The following is a 23,611-nucleotide window of genomic DNA, read 5'->3' on the forward strand; positions in this document are numbered from 1 at the left end:
ATAAAGAGTAGTGAAATATCAGGAGGCAGTGCCAAAGGATAGTTCTTCATATCAAAAAATATTTAACACTGGTCTGAACATTTGTAACCTTCCAAAAACGGCTGTCAAAAAGCAAAAAAAAATATTTGTTAAAGATGATTTAATGATGAATTTGTACTGCAGTCTGCAGATTCAAAATGAAAAGTGAGTAATTTATTCCAGGTGAGAAATGACATTGGTTACCTCAACAAAGGAGAAAGTGTCAAACTGTTACCACAGCAGTGATAGAAGTGAGTGGTGCAAAGGAGCTTTCTGTACCAGAGGATGGGTCCAGTAATTATTGGTGAGTACTTTGCAGTTCACCAGGAAGAGGGGGCGGAGAGGAAGAGGAAAGGGCGGCCGGTAAGCACACAGGGTTAGAGTGACTCTCAACAGGTACTATCCCAGGTAGCTAGTGTACTGCAGCAGTGACAACTACTTGAGCATGGCAGAGTGCAGTAACTGAGATGATTCAGGCTCACCAGAATCTAAGACTAAGGGGGAGAAATTGGGTACCTTTGCGCCTCCTTTATCGCCTTCGGGGGGGGGGGGGGGGGCGATAACAGGGCGGTAATCACTTACCGACCGGGCGTGGCGAGAAGATCGACTCCCACGATATTCGGCGGGAGGTTTGCGGCGGCGGTATGGCGTTGTGTTCTGATCTCCTTCGCCTGGAAATCATAACGTCATCGCTTACGCATCGCCCCGGTAGCGCTCCGGACCCGAACCTTGGTTCCGTCCCCTGCAACATCGCTGGGTGAAAACACCGGCAGCTGCAGGAGGCGTTCATCGAGAGGCCGGGCGCTTCGAGGGCAATACTTAAAGGCGAGGTGGCCGAGGTAAGTAAAAAAAAATGTGAAATGATGTTTCTGTTTTTTTCTCAGTTTTCTTCTCCAGCAATCGATCAGCCCGGCACTCTGCTGCAGTGCATCAGGTTGATCGGGCCAGATCGCGGCTGCCGTCGGGGACCAGGTAGGGTTTTAAGGGAGGGAAGGAGCCTTCCAATGCAGCAGCGCTGCACACTTCCTTCCTGGAGCGCAAAACCAAATTTTTTAAATGTTGAAAGACATTAGCGCCTGGCACTAATTTTTTCAACTTTTAAAAGTTAGCGCCCCAAACGGGGCTATAATGAATTTTTCCCCCTAAATCTCTTACCTGATGGGCAAGCATAAGATGGTAAGAAACACACTTACCAGAGGTCCTGGCAGATACACTGATGGTGCCTTCTTTATTCTCTCCAGACTTTCTAGTAACATTTTTGAGTATTGTCAGTACCACCTTTTAAGCTTGTTGATTGAAAGCTATATTTTCCTTGATTTTCTTCTTGATGCCACTTAATCTCTTCCTGACCTCTTGCCACCTGCCATAGGTGTTGTATATGTTATTGAGCCCGCTGGTGATCTTCTCCTAGGCTTGCTTTCATGAATATGGATCGGTGGTGAACGTAGCAGGTGGTGGGGGAGGGTGGTGGTTGGGGGAGGCAGTTCACCACAGCTGAATATTTATGTCTTCTTTATCAGCACTTCTTATGTAACCAAATTCACCTGTGTGCTATTTTATTCCAAACTGACTCTAAAGCTAGTTTCTAATGCGGGGGTCGAGGGCTTATTTGCTGCTAGTTAAAGTAGTAAACTCTGATAATTGCCAATCTGCTATGATTAGTTCAAAACCATTACCTAAACTTGATGTACAGCAGAGAGCAAGGAGGTGCTGAGAGCAAATTGCATCATTCTTACCTATTTAAGAAATATATTTGACAACACATAAGGGTAGATTTTAACTTACACTGCTGAGAATAAAACTGGCCGTCGTGGATCAGCTGCCCGTGAGACACCTCCCTGATGTTCCTTTCCACTGAAGTCAATGGAAAGGAACATCGGACGAGACATATAACAGGCAGCTGATCTGCTACAGCCAGCTTTCCACCCATCGCTGAAAGTTAAATCTACCCGATACTTCAAAGTCATCTTTGCACTAAAAATTCAACTATCCAATAATTTTAATTAAATACTGTACATTACACAGCAAAATGGAAACTTAGTGTTATAAATTTGGAATTATCAGTTAATTTGAATTAAGCAAATTTAAATTAAGAGAAGTAGGCTTTAGGTCAGATAGAGGCCCAAATTTATGACATGTAGAATTTCACCTCCATAGGGCCATCTATTTAAAGTACTCGTGGTTCTATTTTGATATAAGGTTTGTCCTACATCTATGGTGAACACAGATGTACATTGGTGAGAATTCAGCCAGAAAGGTAGCCATCTAGAACAAACAGAACATAATACACCAAAGTTTGAGACATCAGACCCGGATCTGGTTCTAAAACATCTCAAATCACATACCCATCTAAGGCACATTCTAATATATTTAGCCCACCATGGCAATGGTTTATACATTTCTTACTCTGATATAGGGACATTAGCGAGTACTACCGATCTCTCCTCCCAGATTATAAATCCCCAGGAGGATCCTCCTCCTGTGGTATGGCTACAGGAGGATTATAAAGGTCAGAAACACCTAAGCAACAAGTGATGAGAAATACACGAGTCTAGCAGAATGAAACAACAAAAATACACACAGAAGCACACATAAGATTGATATATTCTATTACACGAGACCCTTTTCGATAGTAAAGAAAGAACTTGCATTTGTATAGTGCCTTTCATGACCTCAGTACTTTTTCAAGTGTAATCACTGTTGCAATGTTGGAAATGTACATGTACATCAAAGGGCATTAATTGAGTAGAGAATAATTTAGAACTCATTAAATGGGCAGGAACAGTTGACTGCAATTATTTGGCAAGATAAATTGTTCTAGCTGAAATGGGAACAAAATACAAATTATATTTGCAACTACTGGTAGCATAGGTGTTGGAAGTGCTTTGCCATCCATTGCCAAAGCATGGCACCGTAACTTGTTGATGTCTAGGTGGATGCACCCTGAATGGTGAGCTTATGGAGAGTACCACAAAGAATTTTCACACTTTGCCTAGCACATATTGCAAAACATCGTCTGATCAAGCTGAGACCAAAACTGCCGTTTGAGAATACTAAAGCCTAGAAATTCGATTAGGCCGGAAAACAGCTGGTGCCAACGCGTGCCAAGATTAATGACCGCCTGCAAAAAGAGTGCAGGCAACACCGATATTTTGGTGCTGCCTGCTGATTTACATGAGCGAAGCACAGAATCTCTTGTGCAACGTGCTCTTTCCAGCACTAACCTCAGCAGGAGGCCGAAGGTTGCGTCTGAAGGATTGGTGCGGCGTTCTCGGGCAATGTGCTGTTTCGGATTATTTGGTGACGGCTCCTGGGTTTTGCTGGGTCAGGAGGTATTGAGTCCGCTGATGGCACTTGTAGGGTTGGAGCATTGTGGCATAGACTGTGGCATAGATGTGTTGTTGCATGAGAAATCAATTGAAATAATTTTTTTTTAAAGGGGAACATGAACCTCTTGGTCAGGAGTTTACTGGTGTAAATCGTGCAGGAGAGTTCAGTTAATGTTTTTAAAACAGCAAATTTTTTAAGAACTCTTGGTGAAAATATGGTGTTAAGCCTTTTAAAAGCAGATTTCCAAATTTTGCATCTTATTTTATCAGTTCCTAAACTAGAAAACCCAATGTATAAAATTTAAGGAAATGCAGCTTTGATTTTTTATTTCTGAGATTCTTACAGTATAGTTTATTTTAAAAGTATTTACCTCCTGTATTGTTTGACTGACCAGGGGGGAGAGCTGATGCATCTCACTGGAAGCAGTTTTCACTCCAATTACATAGTCTGAGCTCTCCATACTTACCAGTTATCTAAGCAACTGTTTACTGTACAAGTTATAGCTCCCCGTTGCTTTCTCCTGCCTCTACGCACCATCAATGGCTGCATGCACGGGCATGCTTTGGAGATGGTGGTAAGAGGAGCGGTGAGCTCCAAAATGGATGAGCATGCGTCAATTCGGCATTGCACACCGCTTGATGTCACCCTCTTGCTAATTAAAATTCTTATGGCAAGCGCAGGTAACAGCACCGCTGCTGATCTGCCAAAAATGGCAGCCGCTGCGGGACCCATCAGAAGCAGACGGATGTGAGGTGGGCGCCATTTTTTTTCAGTAAAACGAGCCTTAATGGCCAACACTAAAACCTCCAATTTCTAGGCCTAACTGTTTAGTCTATAATTGATTAAGTTGCTTTTTGTGCCTGGTTGTATATATATTCTGCTGGCATGGTTTCAGACCACAGCTGTAATCCACCAAAAGATAGCTTTGTAGTTGTCCATCTTGTTTAAATAAACCAGACACTTTTGACTGGCAGAGGATGAAGCAGTCACATGTTAAATCTGAGAATTACGTACTCACCAGGAGAATCACTTTCTGGGAATTGCAGTCTATCTGCATGCGGAGGAAATAAAAACCCTTGTGGTTATGTACACCACTGGACTGTGTGCTAGGCACTCATAACTCGAATTTCACACAGTGGGCCACATCCAACACCTGGAGTAGCTAGCAATGGTTTAAAATCATTGCTGACTGCCCAGCAGTTTCTCCACATGCTGGCAGAAATAGATAAATCTACCATCCATTTTTTCCAAGACAGTGTAACAGGTATTGTTCATATAAATTATTTTGTTTTCCTGGTTGTTTTTGAGTACTGAGGTAAACATAAATACAAGAAATGCAGCTAGTAGGCATTTAGAATGCATTACGAGATATAAAGACATACTTTGAGTTATCCTGCTTTAGTCCTTCCCACCCATTGGTTTTCCATCATTTGTTCGGCTCCCTACTGTACTTGTCAATCATAGTTGCAGGAGATCAGCTGGTGTACAGTATATCTCGTTTTCAAAGATACCCCAGAAAAAAGTTTTAAAGTTCATATTCCGATGTTTTATGCAAAAAGGGTAAATTCTGGTTCCCTTCACTGCTTATAAAAATTATTTCCTTGGGAGTTTTGATCTACAGTAGTTTTGGATACCTAGGACTGGAAGAGTGGATAAGGTTATAAACAACAAGATCTGACATGCTCAGCAAATGGCAAGTCTTCCAGTCAATGATAAACAATCTGGGAGTTGCAGGCTCAAAGCAGGCTAGGAGCTGTAAGCTGCTACATTATTGAGTCTATTCAGGTTAAAGAACCTCCATGAACAAAAGACACAGGCTTCTGAGACAGGCACTGGCCTCCAATGGAGACATTCTGAACACAGACAATCCTATTATTTTATTATATTAATCATTTCCTTGTAAATTAATTCATTATTATGTTACAAACATTCATTCCAATAGTAAGTCCTAAGCTTGATGGAGAAATGAAGATGGTAGCCAAAAATGTTTCTTGAAAAATATTTTGAAGGATTTCACTGGTTTGCCTTCGTTTTTATATTGGTAGCTTTTGCTACTGAATTGGTTGCATTCATACATCCTTAGTAGTTGTTCATTGGAAGTTTATCTACCCATTTTAGCTACATTTGATCAATTTAACTATGAGTTATATTCTGAATATGAAATCTGAGCCAGTCAGGTGCACGTATGATGCAAAATGTGTATACAAAAAAGTGTGCTGCCCAAAGTGTGATGAACAGAATGCACGCAAGTCATTTTTTTACATACAGATGTATTTTGGGGTTTTGCAAGAATAAAACAAAAATAATCCATCTGGTGCTGGCTTCTTCATTAAACTTATCTGCATGGGAACAAAATGAGGTGTAAAGTGAGATGAAAACAAAAAAAAGATCAATTTTTTGGGGGCAGTATTTGCAAATGGAGGAACAATTTCAAGCATTCATGGTAAATCTGAAATATTATGAAAAGTTCTTTGAGGTACAGATTTTTCCACTGTGGTTGCTGAAATGAAAGCAGTGCTATATGATGCATGGCCTACAGTAATTTTATCATTAGTCAATTAACATAAGAACAAAAGAAATAGGAGCAGGAGTAGGCCATTTGGCCCTTCGAGCCTGCGCCGCCATTCAATAAGATCATGGCTGATCTTCTACATCATCTCCACTTTCCTGCATTATCCCCATATCCCTCGATTCCCTTAATATCCAAAAATCTATCGATCTCTGCCTTGAATATATTCAACGACTGAGCCTCCACAGCCCTCTGGGGTAGAGAATTCCAAAGATTCAACACCCTCTGAGTGAAGAAATTTCTCATCTCAGTTCTAAATGGCCGACCCCTTATTTCGAGACTGTGACCCCTGCGGCCGATGCTTGACCCACGCAGGTGTGAGGCGTCAGTTGTGTCTCAGCGCTGCTACCAGTCACGTGCGTCTGCTGCTCTCTGATATTTTTTGTTATTTTGTGATTTTGAGTTTAATTTCACTGTGAAAATGTCAAAAAGAGCTGCAGATACCCCTACCGTTCTGAAATCCGAAAAATTCCGAATTCTGAAACACATCTGGCCCCATGGGTTTCGGATAAGGGATTAATAACCTGTATTACATTTGGTCCCCTCATCCAAATCATTTATTTAGGTTGTGAATAGCCGAGGCCCAAGCACTGATCCTTGCGGTATCCCACTAGTTACAGCCTGCCAACCCAAAAATGACCCGTTTATTCCCACTCTGTTTTCTATCCGCTAACCAATCCTCAATCCATGGTAGTATATTACCCCCAATCCCATGAGCCTGAATTTTGTTTAATAACCTCTTGTGTGGCATCTTATCGAATGCCTTCTAAAAGTCCACATACACCACATACACTGGTTCTCCCTTATCTATTCTGCTAGTTACAACCTCAAAAAACTCTAACAGATTTGTCAAACACGATTTCCCTTCCATAAATCCGTGTCGACTCTGCCCATTCCTATTATTATTTTCTAAGTGCCCTGTTCCCACATCTTTAATAATAGATTCTAGCATTTTCCCTACTACTGATGTCAGGCTAACTAATCTGTTGTTCCACATTTTCTCTCTCCCTCCTTTCTTAAATAGTGGGGTTACATTTGCTACCTTCCAATCCGCAGGAACCGTTCTAGAATCTATGGAATTTTGGAAAATGACAACCAATGCATCCACTATCTATATAGCCACCTCTTTCAAAACCCAAGGGATTTATTGGCTATATCAGTCCCATTAATTTCTCCAATACTATTTTTTTACTAATACTAATTTCTTTCAGTTCATCATTCTCGCTAGAGCTTTGGTTCTCCACTATTTCCGAGAAGTTTTCTGTGTCTTCTTCCGTGAAGACAGACACAAAGGCCGGAATTTTGCTGGTCCTCAGAGTGCGGGACTGGAGGCGGGACCACTGTCAAAATTGCAAAGATTGGCAGCGGGCACGAAACCCGCTGTCAACCTGCCTCCAATCAATCTTCCCAAGTGTCGGGTCCCCGATTTGCACATGGACCCGATACCTAGTGGCGGGAAGAGGATTATAGCCACGTACCTGGTTGTTAACAGGTACTTGATACTGGTTAACAGGCTCTTTTTCAATTTTGCTGCTTCTGCCTCGGATTCCCCAACGTCCGGACACCACAACAGGTAAGTGTGGCGTGTTGTGAGTCTGCTGGAAAGTTTCTGCATTGATGACAGCTGCAGAAGTGGTGTGACGTATCCAATGGTGCACTGGTGAGTTTCAGAGGTAAGGAACTGTTGGGAAAATCATTTTTAATGCATTTACACTTTTCTGTAGGTAACAAGTTTTGAATTGGCTGTCTAGTCCACCTCATTGGTGACAGTGACAGATCGCTTCTGTAACCTCACCTGCAGCTGCCATCTGTTCTAGCCTAAGGAGGGAGTCACTGGAGAGCCTGGGTGCAAGAACTCACCTGTGAACATAGAAACATAGAAGATGGGAGCAGGAGTAGGCCATTCGGCCCCTCGAGCCTGCTCCGCCATTCAATGCGATCATCCAAATTCAGTACCCGGTCCCTGCTTTCTCCCCATACCCCTTGATCCCTTTAGCCTTAAGAAATATATCCAACTCCTTCTTGAATATATTTAATGTATTGGCCTCTACTGCCTTCTGTGGTAGAGAATTTCACAGGTTCACCACTCTCTGGGTGAAGAAATTCCTCATTTCTGTCCTAAATGGCTTACCCCTTATCCTTAGACTGTGACCCCTGGTTCTGGACTCCCCCGTCATCGGGAACATCCTTCCTGCATCTAGTCTGTCCAGTCCTTTCAGAGTTTTAAAAGTTTCAATGAGATCCCCTCTCATTCTTCTAAACTCCAGCGAGTATAAGCCCAATCGACCCAATCTCTCCTCATACGTCATTCCTGCCATCCCTGGTATCAGCCTGGTGAATCTTTGCTGAACTCCTTCCATGGCAAGAACATCCTTCCTCAGATAAGGCGACCAAAACGGCACACAATACTCAAGGTGCGGTCTCACCAAGGCCCTGTACAACTGCAGCAAGACATCCTTGTTCCTGTACTCAAACCCTCTCGTTACAAAGGCCAACATGCCATTTGCCTTCTTAACCGCCTGCTGCACCTGCATGCTTACCTTCAGCGACTGGTGCACAAGAACACCCAGGTCTCATTGCACTTCCCCTTCTCCCAATCTATTGCCATTCAGATAATAATCTGCCTTCCTGTTTTTGCCACCAAAGTGGATAACCTCGCATTTATCCACGTTATATTGCATCTGCCATACTTCTGCCCAATCACCCAACCTGTCCAAATCATCCTGGAGTTTCTCGGCATCCTCCTCACAGCACACACGCCCACCCAGCTTTGTGTCGTCTGCAAATCTGGAGATATTACATCTAGTTCCCTTGTCTAGATCATTAATATATATTGTGAATAGCTGGGGCTCAAGGACCGATCCCTGCGGTACCCCACTAGTCACTGCTTGTCACTCGGAAAAAGACCCGTTTATTCCAACTCTTTGCTTTCTGTCTGCCAACCAGTTCTCTATCCAAGTCAATACCTTGCCCCCAATCCCATGTGCCTTAACTTTACACGCTAATCTCTTATGCGGGACCTTATCAAAAGCCTTCTGAAAGTCCAAATACACCACATCCACTGGTTCTCCCTTATCTATTTTACCAGTTACATCCTCAAAAAATTCCAGTAGATTAGTCAAGCACGGTTTACCTTTTGTAAATCCATGTTGACTTTGTCCGATCCTGTCACTGTTTTCCAAGTGTCAGTGTCACTGTCAGTGTTTGCAGCACCTCAATGCTGTCAAACACTGAGAAATGAGCCATCAAAGAAAAATTGTGCGTGGTCCCTTTAAGAAAACCGGCAGATGACACATCATCAAATTATGTCATCTGACCGGCTTGCTCTTAATTGGCCGGCAAGCCCGCAGGGCGGGCTTATCAAGGCCAATTGATGTAAAATCACGTCCGTTGGCCGGATGCAGTTGGGGGCAGGACTGGAACCCGGAAACCAGCTGACCCGCTCCCAAGCCGCATCCATTTACAAAATCGCGGCCAAAGTATTTGTTTAATTTCTCTGCCATTTCCTTATTCTCCACTATAATTTCTCCTCTCAGTCTGTAAGGGGCCCACATTTACTTTCACTAATATTTTCCTTTTTACATACCCTTAGAAGCTTTTACAGTCTGTTTTTACGTCCCTCGCTAGTTTACTCTCATATTCTATTTTCCCTTTCTTTATCAATTTCTTGGTCCTCCTTTGCTGAATTTTAAAATCCTCCCAATCCTCAAGCTTACTACTCTTTTTGGCAACATTATAAGCCTCTTCCTTTGATCTAATACTATCTTTAACTTCTCTTGTTAGCCACGGTTGGACCATTTTTCCTGTGGGGTTTTTGTGCCTTAAAGGAATGTATATCTGTTGTAAATTATGTATTAATTCTTTAAATGCTAGCCATTGCTTGTCTACCATCATACCTTTTAATGTAGTTTCCCAATCTACCGTAGCCAACTACTTAGGACCTGAAAGTACAGAATTTCAAGATAGGTTTTTGTTTTGTAATAATTTATAGATTTCTGCACTGTAAGATAATAGTTACAAGTTTGCAAGAGGCTTGTAATACACCAATGAGTTTGGATGATGTTCCAAACTGCAGCACTGAAACTTGAGCAATGGTATGTATTTCTTATTCTACTTGATATATTGACAATTTCTGTTGAGTTGTAATGCCAGGAAATTTAACAGAGGAGTGTAATAATGAGCAGGAACCGAAAGGAGGTAATAAAGTCAATGGCAGCCTTAATGTGATAGCATAGAAGATGATTGTCTGACATTAATTGTGATATCCTAACTGAAGTGATACTGTATCACATGATTGATAATAGAATCTTTGGACACTTTTATATTGCAGCTCAATTCTGATCAGTGTGATGTCTTATATATGCTATTATTATATACCAGATTGGCAAATTTATCTGTTGGAGAAACTAGTGAAGCAAGATACTAGTGAAGTAAGTTACAAGTACCAGAACAAATAACTAACCAGAACATTTATAAATTCTATAAACTGCAGCAAAGATGGTCTGCTGACTTGTTCGCCATGAACTGCACTAAGTGTCCAAGAATTGCCAAAGATTAATTTGATGCAAACATGAACTGTCATTAAAGATAGCACACCAAGCCTGCAAAGCCTTCAAGATACAGGAAGAGAAGTTAACAATGTCCAAATAACTGGGGTGGGGGTGAGGAGGGGGAAGGATCTGTCTGTAGAGTTAGAACAGGATGCCATAAGTGGTGTCAAGTGAGACCAAGTGATTTACTATTTGACCACTAAGGGGAATTCAGATGCCTGGCCAGATGAATTATATTACTTGAACTGAAATCAAACACATGTATGGTAAAACAATATTCTCTGCTGCAACACTTCCTAAATAGCCAATACGAACTGAGGAGGTAACACATGCAACATTAGTATTTGTCCACAACTACATCACCTGATCTGAAGAACCTGATGATTTATCCAAGTACTTGACAAAAGAAATGTTTTACACAATGCAAATATTGGTTAAAATATGACCGTTCAGCCACAATTTGAATTATTGAATGAAAGAACTTGCATTTATATAGCACCTTCATAACCTCAGGACATCCCAAAATGTTTCACAGCCAATGAAGTACTTTTGAGATGTAGTTACTGTTGTAATGGAGGGAAACACAGCAGCCAATATGCACACAGCAAGGTCCTACAAACAGTAATGAGATAATGATCAGATAATCTGTTTTTGGTTGAGTTGTTTGAGAGATAAATGTTGGCCAGGAACTCCCCGCTCTTCCGTTTTTTGCACCAGTGTCAGTATTGAATGCTATGGACTAGATGCAAGATAACTTTCCCACTACTTTGATCCAATAATGTACTTTAAACTCAACCTCAGAAAAGGAATTTAGTAGTCGAAGAATAACAGATGACTAGCCATTTGTGACAATGAGAAATTTTACATCACTGTTCTTCAAAGCTGCTTTAGTTCTTGAATATATTTCAATTTTAGATATATATTTATAATATATGTGTTAGGTAAACACCACTCCAGTTGGTCAATCAATTTTCCTTCATCTTGCTGGTTCTGCCTTAAAAATAAAATTAAAGCGATACAAGACACAGTGATCCGAGGACATCTGAGGTCAAGCTTAACACTGAGCATAGTAGTCAGCCAGCTGCATGTGACGCTAACATGCTGGTTGTCAGGGAGATATGGTCAACCTGCTGGGTGAGATAAACTGCTAATTGGCACCACTGGAGAACTGAACTCCATGAAATATATATATTTTTCCAAAGCTGGTAGACAAAGGAATGTGATAGTTGTGCAATTTGTACTGTTGTCTGGGAAATTAAAAAGTCCAAGTAAAATCAAATATTGAAACGTATTCACTATTTACGTGGTACAATTGTTTCATTGTATAGTTCTGGCACTACAAAGTGGTACAGCTTTAAGAGGTTACATTCATCAAGATCTACATTATTTCATTGCCACTGGCTACAAGTTTCATTATTTGTGTTGTACTTCACTCTATGCAAGTGCGGTTTCAATACAATGTAACAAATCACAATTTAGTACAATTGAAGTTAGAATTATTGTACAAATGATGAAGCCTTTAGTGAACACGTTTCAAAACTGATAAATTTGCATGAAGGCCTAACCATAAACTGCCCTTCTGAAACTTCACCCAGACATGAACCTAAGAAAGCCTGAGCCATGCAAAGTGTGTTCCTGTTACAATTTCTATCTATAATTCTGTTTGTTGTTCTCAGCAAAGGTATTTTACTTTGCAATGCCTTGGCACCATATGAAAAGTTGTAATGACGATACTTTGGTGAGGAAAGCTCTTATTTTTAACTAAAGCAAAGGTTTTGAAAGGTTTTGTCTTCTGACTAAAACATTTTCTACACTGGCATCCAACTTTACCTGAAGTAAACTAAACTTTGTAAAATGTAGTATGGTTGCCAACAGGGAATAAACATTCAGTTGCTGGGAATTACACAACCTGAGACATCAAACAAGCATGCAGCAGCTATGACTTTTACTAAGCATTCATGTTACTTGCTAGCAACAATAGGTACATCAGTACCATCAAGCTCAGTATAAATCTCTAGGGAATTTATATGAAATCTTTGAAGAGTCTATATGTCTGTACACCCATTTTGTTACAAATAAGAACTCAATTACATTTTCTAATACAAAAGCAACTCCAAACAAGCATGGAGGATCTATGACTTTTACTAAGTATCTATGTTATTAATTAGTGACAAATTGATCCACTCCGAATCATCTGTGTGACAATTCAAACTCCAATAATGCACTTACATATGGGTGCATATAGAGGACTGCATCAGCAAAGGCTAAAATACTAATATGAGTAGCAAGAATTATTGACAGATACTGTAGAATTCCACATTTGATTTGTGCAAACAAGCCAAATAGCTATATTGAGCAATGCAGTAGACATTTCACTGAGTGTAGTGACTTATGCTAATTTCAGCATAATCTCAATTATTTTTCAAGTAAAATCTAGAATTTGATAGAGAATTCCAAAAGAATTTGAAACAGCATCCAATCTCTCTGCTTTATTGTAATAAGGAATAAGGAATCACTAGTTAACTGCCCTGATCATCTGCCTTTGAATCACAATGGTTGTACCAGTGTTGAATGACTTGCATATTAAATTATTTCCATGACGAGTTGATTCAGTGTAGGTGGCACAAAATAAAACTGCTTATTTTGACAGTTATCAGTCATTGCTAACACATTTGAAATAAAGAGTAACATTTTAATTCTGTGTAATACGGGACTGTGATAAAGGTGGGAGCAGCAACAGCTGTGATTGTAATGTCACAATAGCAGCAGCAATCGAGCTAATGCACATGCATTTGTGTTGATAAGCATTGTGTGTAAGATAGATGATTTCTTTATGGTAAGCAGGATGACAATGACGAAGGGGCATGATTGAAGGCAGATATTTACAAAAAGAATTATAGTCCTATGAAATACTGACAGTGTGAGTTCAAGGAGTCAGAGAGCGAGAGCGAGAGAGACAGAGAGACAGGGACAACCTGTGAGGTAAAGGAGACAGATAGAGAAACATAGATAGACAGACAAAAAAAGGGAGAGTCTGTGAGGTGAAGGAGGCAAAGAAATAGAGGCAGGCAGGCAGAGACTAGAGACAGCTTGTAAATGGAGCCAGTCGAGCAATGCCTCACTATGGATTAGGATTCTTCCACTTTGCTCAGTTTTAAACCTTTGGATTAGGCAAATTCCATAGAGGTAACAAAAATAATCAATTTACACAGTACCCAAGGAAATTTTGCTCATATTTTCCTATAGAGCTTGCCTATAAATAATGTAAAACACATTCAGTGCCCTTGTGGAGTAATATACTTTGTACAGTTTCTATAAATTGAGTCATTGCAAGGAGTCAGTCAGATATTAGTTACCTTAACTGTTAATAGTCATGATTACTTTTTCACTTAATTCACTTTTTAGTTAGACTGAAAGGTTAAATAACCAGAAAACAGATATGCTGCCTACTTGAAAGGGTGTCTATTTCTAAGACCTGTTTTTTGATTCACTAAGTGATGTAATTGTGCACAAAAATAGAGAATATTATGGAACTTGTAACTTTTATACTCTAAAAAGAATTTATCTTAAGTTTGAATACTATTAAAGCTTGTCCAATCGCACAGGCTGTTAGTGCACCAAGGTGGTGTGACAGAATGGAAAGACTCAATTTGGCACCTGTGAATGCTCAAACAGTGAGTTTCCAATTGTGGACAGGCTAACATGGAAAAATACTGAGCTGAGAGATGGCACTTGTGCACGAGGGAGGGAAAATCAGATGCTGAGGTGACCCATGCCAGTCTTACTTACCTTCCAGTGGGTGGTTTGAGAGCGGCACCACCTGAAGGAATTTGTGATGCTGGGGTATTTAAGAGAGAAGGAAAATGACTAAACATCATATTATTTAATTATTGGTTAAAATTATTTTTAATTTTGAGAGGTCTGCAAGAACTCACTCCTAACAAAGGCCCAGGACTGTCAGTTATTCAGACCCATGTGATGTACTATTAATGAGTTCCTTCACCCCTTATTCATTGTACTGAACACCTCATGGAAGTGAAGTGTGCTAGAACAGGTTAGAAATGCTCACCGTTCATGCACTCTTCTGTTGACTAACTGTAATGGCAGAGAAATTCAAGGCATGGATGAACCTAACTTTAAGCTGAAGTAGCTCAAATGAAGACTATTTGGGAGAATTAAACTGATAATTTTTTCCAATATGTAAATCTGGAAAAATGTAGTTTGCATTTCTTGTTTTAAAAGTTACCATTTGACTTTACTATGGAATTTTGTACTAACAACTCCATTTTTCATTCAGAGTGCAGAATTCTAGATTGGTTTATTTTGAATACAGTCACCTGGATTAATATTGCTGACACTTCGATGACGAGAGCAAGAACACCTCGATTGTAAATAGCTTTCAATGGGCCCACTGAATTACAGCATCTTGGATCTAATATTTCCGAGGCACATTTTCTTGAGAGAGTTCTAAAATCTGCATCAAAGAGTCGTTGCTTTCGGGGTTGCTAGCTCCCTGCCAAACTGTCCGTCAAGACGAACAGCAAGTTGGAACAGATGAATCCGACGCCGCTTGCGGTATACTTTTTAATCTGCTTTCAATCCGCCGGGGGCGGCAGCAGAGGTTATGGCAATTGCGTAGCGGTTCACTTCTGTCCCATAACCACTGGCCAGCTGAGTTGGGGGGACAGCGGTCGAGGAAGCGACCTCCCATCAAGTCAAAGGGGCCAAATGTGTTTTGACACTACAACCGCGAGCCTCTCTCCCTGCAAAGGAGCGAGGTGAGAAGTTGGTGAACTGGATGCAGACACCGCCTGGCCGTGTTTACTTTGACCTTCAACCACTTGCCCTTGATGCCCACTTGATGCAGCGCGGTGATGTCGGAGGGAGAGGGTGACGGATCTCACAGGCCGCGAGGGCGGGGCGCGCGCCTTCCCGGGCTGCGGCCGAGCGGCGCGCTCCCCGCGCGGCCGATTTGGCGGGAGGGCGAGGGGGCCGGGCCGGTTCCCGGTGTGTGTAAAGAGTTCAAAGTTTGAGCCGACTTTTTTTTGCCTGCGCTATGCGACAATCCCACAATGCAACGCATGGCAGTTCAGCAGCAAAAAAAAAGGAGCCCCGATCAGCAAGATCCCAGCGCTGAGGCACAGCAGGAATTCATTGGCAAAGTCAGAGAGAGAAAATGAGACGAGCCGATTTTGTCCTAAGGTGGCCGAGACTTGGCGAAGATCGGTCCCGCTCCTGCCGACCTGCACAAACCCTGTTACGGAACAACAAAGAAATGCAAAGAATAAAGTGCTAAAATCTGAAGGGGTCATTTCTTACCATCTGTGTCTCAACTCCTTCTTCCAGGGCAGGGTTTGTGTTGGTATTGGACGGCATCATGGGATCAGATTGAATAGATTTCTATATTTTATATATAATAAAGCGGGGTAGTGCCTTCTGTCCTTCGGCTTTTCCTTGTCTGCAAAAAGCAAAATAAAAACAAATGATGATTTTGGAACAGTCAAATCAAGACTCGATTTCTTAATGTCTTCAATTATTTAGCGGTCCGTGGCTCTTGCCACCTTAGCGAAAATGATAGCCGTTCCAGGCAGTTAGGAGCTGGACAGTTGTTGCCAACCATTTTTGTACCAAGCATCGCATATATCTCGCCTGCTGATCGGCACTAATCGTCAGATCGCCGACAGTTGGACAACTGGCCGTACATTATTGTCGCCTGTGCCTCCCCTTAAGAACAATCCCTAACAGATCACAATTACATTGAATGAGTTTCCCCCCTCTCTCTTTCTCTCTCTGTTATAACATGGCGGTTTTGACATGGTGCCAAAATGCGCATTTTGTTGCTTTACTCGCTTTGGCCAGAGGAGAGAGAGACCCTTTTTCTTCAAATTAAAATGCATCTCCTTTTTATTTTGTTAACAGCGTTTCATTCTCAGGTTCTGCTCGGTCAGCATTTTCCATTTTCCCCTCATCTTCGTCAAGCATGTCAGCAACACCTCAAATCAGCCCAGATTCCCCGTTTTCTCTACCTCACTGGCGAGAATCTCGTCCAACATTTAAAAAAAATATTTTTCGCTCGATCCTTGACGGAAACTAATCTTCAAACATGTGGAAACAATTGGATATGTAACAAAGTCAAATGATACTTCCAGATCTCCTTGAAATATCCGATGTTCCTATCACATTATGTGTTACGTATTACATTACTGGATGAAATGTTCTCTAAAATGATTCGCCTTTTTGTGTTGATCCGCGCAATTCAAAAGAACAAGCGGAATAAAAGTGTTTGACCACGGGCTGTGGGTTGACACATCTAAAGTAAAAATAATTGAAATTGAAATTGAATGGAAAAGCAACATATCTTAACATGTGAATACAGTCCCGTACGTCATTCAGTCAAAAGAAAATGAGAATATGGCCTGTTCCGAGTTGTGATCTGATTGATAATTAGAGCTTTGGTCTGTGTTTTGACTCAGAAACGGTGACCTCAGCTAGTCTGACTGTACTATAATAGATCACTGTGTATCAGTGTTACAATAATAGTAGCGATGGAGAATGAAAAAAATAACGCCCCGTCAAAATAAGGGAGCACCTGTTGCTATGGAAAATCCTACATGCATTTGCCATGTGTGATGTTGTACTTGGCAGTGAGAGAGATTTTCTGGAGCCTTCCATTGCTCCCCCCCCCCCCCCGTCCTTCATCTAGAATCATTGGGAATAGCTCGCTAACATGGCGTCTGCTGCCTTTAAACTTCAGGTTAACCTTCATAGACCGTTTCACTACAAATAATCACATAAAGGTGCATTTGCATTATGTCATCCCCCAAATTATTCATATGCCACAATTATGAATGTCAATTACTGTAGGCTGCTTCAAATAGATCTATCTACATGTTTATAGTGCAGTAGATATATTTGACAATTGCAGGAAATTCATCCATTACCACTTAAATATGTTAACTTTAAAAGTAAATAGAAGCAAAGAAATCCCATGACCCTGATACCTGTAATAATGGGCTACACGGAAGACGTTCGGACTTGATTATGTAACATATATAAGCAACAACAACCATACTTTGCTGCAAATCAGTGACATTTTAGAAGCAGAAAATAAAACACGCAGTGACATGTTTAGCAGAGGCAGCATTATATATATGTGTAAAAATGTCTTTGCTAAAGGAAGAATATAGTGTACTTATATCAGCCCCCCCCTCCCCACACACACACACACAGGTCTGCGTGCAGGTGGGGCAAGGTACAATCCATCGTGATTCCACTCGCGCATCCAATAATCCTCGGGAGGTCATTTATTATTGCACAGTAATAAAACAACATTCTCACTGATGGGAGAATTTGATGCCATTTTGGTTTACCGGCGCTATCAGAAAGCGAGCAATGGAAGTGCCAGAGACTGACTATAGAAGTGGAGTTTGGAAGACAGCCAAGCTTCAGATGATAAACTAGCTTTAGCTGCAGTGAATACTAACACGTACCAAGGCTCAGCTACATTTTTGTTCCATGTAAGCCTTTAAAAAATATCACACACAGACACGACCAAATAACACTGAACGAATATTTCAGATTTCAACCACCTCCTTCGTTTAATCGGAGAACGCAGTTCTTTCCCATTAAAACCTCCCAAGTTCACGGTGAAAGTGAACAATCGTTAAAATGTACAGGAGGACACATCTGCAGAGAGCTCTGCTGGAAGCTCTTTCCCCCCCTTCAGCCCCCATTAAAAGGAAAAACATCACCATCTTTTACTGCTTCTACGTTTGCAATCGCCGTTCGAAAAGTTGACGATCGGAAACTATATTGATTAGCTGATGAGTTTAATAGTGATCGGAGTGTAAATTACCCGTTGCCAATCCAGGCCTGGACCTTTTCCCTCGGCTGATTCTTCCAGCGTCCTCCCCAGCCGGCGCGGCCTCCTTGAGGTCCCCTACACTTACTGCAGAGTCCTACCGGGTACAGCCCGGCTTCCGTGCAGTCCTAAAGCCCGATACTCTCAACACTGCTCTCACACTTGTATCGCTTCCTCGAGTTCAGTAAACAACAAATCCCCCACCTTGCCAATGGCACCTCCTTAAGTGACTGCAAATGCATTAACTAACGTGTGTCCAATATATTCCTCATATTATTTTAAATTACATTACAAGTATCTGCAAAGTATAATCCACCTCCTGCATAACATATTTGATCATACTCACGGGTCAATTCATACTCGTCGCATTCCAATTTCCCACGTATCTTCTCGACCAAAGTAACTTGAAGTCAGCAATTTGTAAAAACAAAGTGCAATCAAACCTCTTCATTACAAACTTGTGAAGATCAACAAAGCAGTTCTTCTTATCGGGATTTCATATGGAGTTTTGAGTTCCTTTATTGAGCTCCTATAATGGAGCTTGGACTACCTGTCATCGTGGCTCGGCAGTATTTCATACTTCTTTTCAGTTAACAGCACGTCACTCATTCTCTTCAACACGATGCCAATTCTCCACTGTGATTATTTCTACTAAATTAACTGCAGACAGAATATTTACTGCCACCATTTTAGGAAGGCCGTATTTCAAAATTAGCGAGATTAACACAAATTGTACAATAATCTCATATTTTATGATATCTAATAGGCTTATTATTACAAAGTGTCTTCTTTAGCACAATAACGAATGCTAATTTTACAATACATAAATCATAACGCTACCATATAGAAACTCGAATCTAAATAACAAATAAGTGTCATGATAATTTATGTATTTCCTGTTGAAGGATATTAAATACCAGAAAGTAAAACAATTTAAATCAATGCTATATGTTGACACCATACCCCATCCCACTTGTCATATGTATTCAAAATTGAATATTAAATATAGTTTTTCAAAACGTTTGGCCAAAGTATCACAATGAAAACATGGAGATTTGTCACTACTTTTTACTTTGCTTAGTATGATTAGTTCCACGCTTTGAACTTTATTAAACTTTAGATTAACCAATATGTGTCTTTAAACACACAGTCTCCATAATCCAACAATGGGCTTGTGTGTGTTTGCATAACAACTATCACATTTCGCAGCCATTTAAACTGAAATCTGCGTAAACCTGTTGCATTGCAATATTAAACATCGGCTGCACTTGTGGTGGGTTCTTGTATGTTTTGGCTGAAATCGACCAATCCCTGAATTGCGGACAATGGTTCTCTGAAAATCGCAGTCATTAGTGTCCTCTGAACAATCTCAAAAATTCCAATCAAAACCCTGTTGCAGAGGAAATCCTGGATTTTTTCTGACGTCTATCAAAGCGAATGTAAAGACATCTATACCAGTTTTCCCAAAGACACAGGTTAGCGCAGTCAGCTGCTATTTTTTTAGACCAGGTTTAAACAATACCACCCAGGTGACAGGACTGCTTTCAAAACACACCGACAATCCAAAGATTACGGTTGCAGACGTTTGTGAAACAGGCAAGATTATACTTCTGAAAGATTACAATACCATTATAAATGACTATGGATTTACGGTTCTGGATTTCGGCCGCTGGTCTTACTTCTGGGTAAATTGTATGACATTATCGCTAGAGAGTGTCTCCATTTATTACAATCTTAAGATTTCCAAAGTTTTCAAGCATGGAATCTTCACTAATGTGATTTTTGTTTTAGAAACATATACTCTAAGGGTGTAGGTTTCAGTGACTGTGTGTAATGTTATCCCCGTACTTCATTTAAATGGCGTATATTCAATGCACAACTACAGTCTCGAAGTATCAAATAAAACTAATGTCATTTGGATGTGGAATAACACTTCCTTCACTGTAATATTTACTGTTAATTAGTTTTTTGTCCAAATAGCGTTTATTTAATGGGACAACTTTAAATTGTGTTCTATAATGCTATCTGTTTGCAAGGATAGTGAGAAAATCCGATAATGTTACATACATTTTCATTTGTACAATATTACAAACTTACATATTTACCATGTGTTATCTGATAGGGAACACGGGTAGTGCTTGAAAGTTGAGAGAAATCCTGCACCAACATACTGTATGCTTGGAACCCCAGTAAAGATAAACATGATGCCTGTGTTGAATGTCTTCGATTTAACATTTGAGTGTCTTGATATTTGACACGTGTGAAAACTAGATTGTCAAAACACGGTTAAACATATTTGGAACTACCCTTTTATTTGGACAATGCAATTGTCATTACTTTTTCGATATATCAGTACCCGTGATAAGTCGGGTTAGATACAAAAAGTTGCTTACAGCCAGTGTTGTGCGCAGCAGAGGGGCTAAACCAGTCCTTATTGCGTGAAAAGCAAATCTGTGACTTGGTTATGTACATCAGGGGACGTTGTCGGTAATTTGCTTCCACCAAGACTGCATAAATTTAGATTAGAGTGTAACTCAACTGAAATATCCCGCAAATAAAATCAAAACCTTTATTCAAAACCATGACCTCAATATGCATTCCACAGTTAAACAGCAGTCTCTTCAATTACGGTGCTCATAGATTAACAATCAAACCCGATGCATGCAGCGATGCGTCCACAACGCAATCTCTTGGAAACAGACATAAATGTGAGTTAATCAAGGTGAGGGACGTCAGTGTTGGGGCATGAGACGTTTTCCCACTGTTCACTCAGTGACAGTGTTACATTTTTCAGGTCAGCTGTGAGAGGAATGAGTTGTGATGCACCAAATTAGGGGGCGCTCTTCCAGCATTGACGTGTAGCGCGCCGCTGCCATATATGCCAATCCGAGAAGAGCACCCGCCGACTGCTGTTTCCGAAGAAGCGTCCTCTCGTTACTTGGAGGGAATTTCTACTGTGGACTCACACTCATTACAAACACCGCACGGAGAGGGATACCAATAGCAATAGCAACTTGCACGTTAATAGCGCCTTTAACGTAGTAAAACTTCCTAAAGAAATCGATCCTATCTGCCTATGGATTTTAATCCAACTCCCAGGGGTGATGTAGGGTAGCTCGCAAAAGATAAAACGGTTGCCTGAAAGTGCTTATTAGGAATTCCGAATTTATATAAATATTTGATGCCATATTTCATTTTGTTTCTTTTTCGGGCTTACCCATGCAAGGGTATTTGACAGCCAAAAACATTTTCCTTCAAGCTTCTGACTAAAGACAACATGGAATCAGGTTATGATCAAATCATGGCTCAACCTAAATAGCGATGACGTGGAAACTTACTGCAAACGTAACTAACCTTATTTACATGAAGTCACTAGTATCCCTGGTTTATTCGCTTAAAATTATTTGCAAAATGCGCAAGGAAAACATAAAATATCGCTTTGGTTTCTATGTCCTTCCTTCGTGGTTTCTGAACTGAAACTAGGCACGGACAGCTGACGCTGAACTGCCTTTAGGGCCCTGCGGTCGTGCAGTGGTTTCCCTGGTTGCACTGTCTGCTCATACTTGCCTCTTAGGTCACTTCCAAACAATTTACACACAAAAGGATCGGCTTCGCTGCAGCAAAAAAACACCCAAAACATTGGGTCATCTAGAATTTTGGTTTGCATTTGTCGCAATCTTCGACCTATTCCTATATTCCATCTAAACATTTGGTCTGATCCTCTAGTCACCTGGCGATCACTTTGGAAATGGACAAATGTCAAAGCTGAGAACAATCCAGTTGCATTAAGGACATTTCTGTTTAAAACAATCCAGGTTGAGGATTAAAGTTTAATCCAGTCCTTTACCATTATGTTATTTTAAGTAGAATTGGGCAACAATTTAGCAGCAGATGGTGACTGGTATCGCAACACAAATAAATGACTGCGGCCAGTTGGTTAAAAATCGCGTACTTAGCACACACCCCACCCAAAGGTCAAGGTCAGGGGCTGAAAACTGACTTTAGGGTGCTAAGTAACGTTCAACATTATGTTTCCGAACAACCGTTCACAGCAAGATTAACCCAAGGAAATGTGTCCTAAAATGAAGGCTGGTGCGTTAACTTTTAACAGCTGATGCGAAGCACTGTCACAAATTCCCTCTTTCTACAATTCACAACAAAAATATAAATTTTCATGTCGGGCCATTTTCATTATTTTTGTTTCAAATGAAAAAGTTCTGAAGTGGCAAATCTAAAATTGCAGGAAACTAAACACTGCATCAGTCTTTTTTTTAAACTGCGTCATGCGTTTGCTTCTTTCACCAGAAAACAACCAACGACCGATTCTCTGCCAAGCGCCGTTAAAAAAAATTGCCGCAGTCGATGAAGACGCCTGGGTGGCTGATCTGGCGTTTGGGTTTCTCAAACTGACAGGGGACGTCACCGTCCCCGGGGCCAAGCGCTGCTTGCATCCCTCACCAATCTGCACATGACGTGTCAGTTAACATTGATATTTATTTTAAATCTTGCTTTTTATCTGCAACTTCCCAATTTCAGGAATTTGCAGATAATCCGGGGCCAGGGAAGAGGCGGATTCGTGAAATTCCAGCCATCCTTGATCCATAAATCACCAGGCTTCTCTCTCCCCCCCCCCCCAACCCCCCAATCCCCCGAGCTTTGCATTTTAAAGCATTTGTTTTTGCCTATTTTATCATCGCGGGGGAATGCGTGTCGCCTCCCGAAAGCCCAGATCCCAACTATTGAGTGTCGCCCTATTCGGTGAGCACCATCCCGGTGAGATGGAGCCACCATCCCCTTTTTCTGCATTCTGCTCCATGCTCCGCTCTTTTCTTTTATTTATTTTTGTTGCAAACCCCTGAACTTGCTCTTGCCTGAATTGCAAAGCCGGATCACATTGTAGAAAATGGCGTTGTGGAAAATCCCCAGCCCTTTCGGTTACCTTCAACTCCAGCCTTTGTTGTTCAGGTTTCACTGACGGCCGGGCCGAGCCGAGCCCCTCCGTAGATTCATTGTAAAATTAACATAAACTCCAATGGATGGGGGAAAGGGCGTTTTTAAGTGAGCGCACGGTGCAGTTTAAATGGAAGGTCTAACTGGTTCGTAGAAAACCAGAGGTTACGATACGTACACTGCTCCCTTAGGTCAATATGGGTTTCTTGGTGGTCTTCCTGTGCGAATTCAGCTACATTAAATGTACGAGGGTTTTTTGTTTTGTTTTGATTCTTCTACATTGCGTCATGTGTGGCGATCTCTGCGTACATTTTCTTCCTATTTAATGACGTC

At 41.0% G+C, this 23,611-nt stretch overlaps 1 long non-coding RNA gene across 1 annotated transcript; it reads right to left on the reverse strand.

The window, feature by feature from the left end:
• Nucleotides 1-624: 624 nt before the first annotated feature.
• Nucleotides 625-9,807, reverse strand: LOC147112562 (uncharacterized). The gene is made up of 3 exons (XR_015079516.1): nucleotides 7,713-9,807; nucleotides 7,396-7,598; nucleotides 625-5,687 (listed from the first exon to the last, which is right to left on the reverse strand). It is a non-coding gene; the product is annotated as an uncharacterized LOC147112562 (long non-coding RNA).
• Between the last annotated feature and the right edge of the window lie 13,804 nt (nucleotides 9,808-23,611).

This window comes from Somniosus microcephalus, chromosome 9 (assembly GCF_052327205.1).
Source record: "Somniosus microcephalus isolate GS21.2 chromosome 9, FLI_Smic_1.0, whole genome shotgun sequence".
In the NCBI taxonomy this organism is placed as follows: domain Eukaryota; kingdom Metazoa; phylum Chordata; class Chondrichthyes; order Squaliformes; family Somniosidae; genus Somniosus; species Somniosus microcephalus.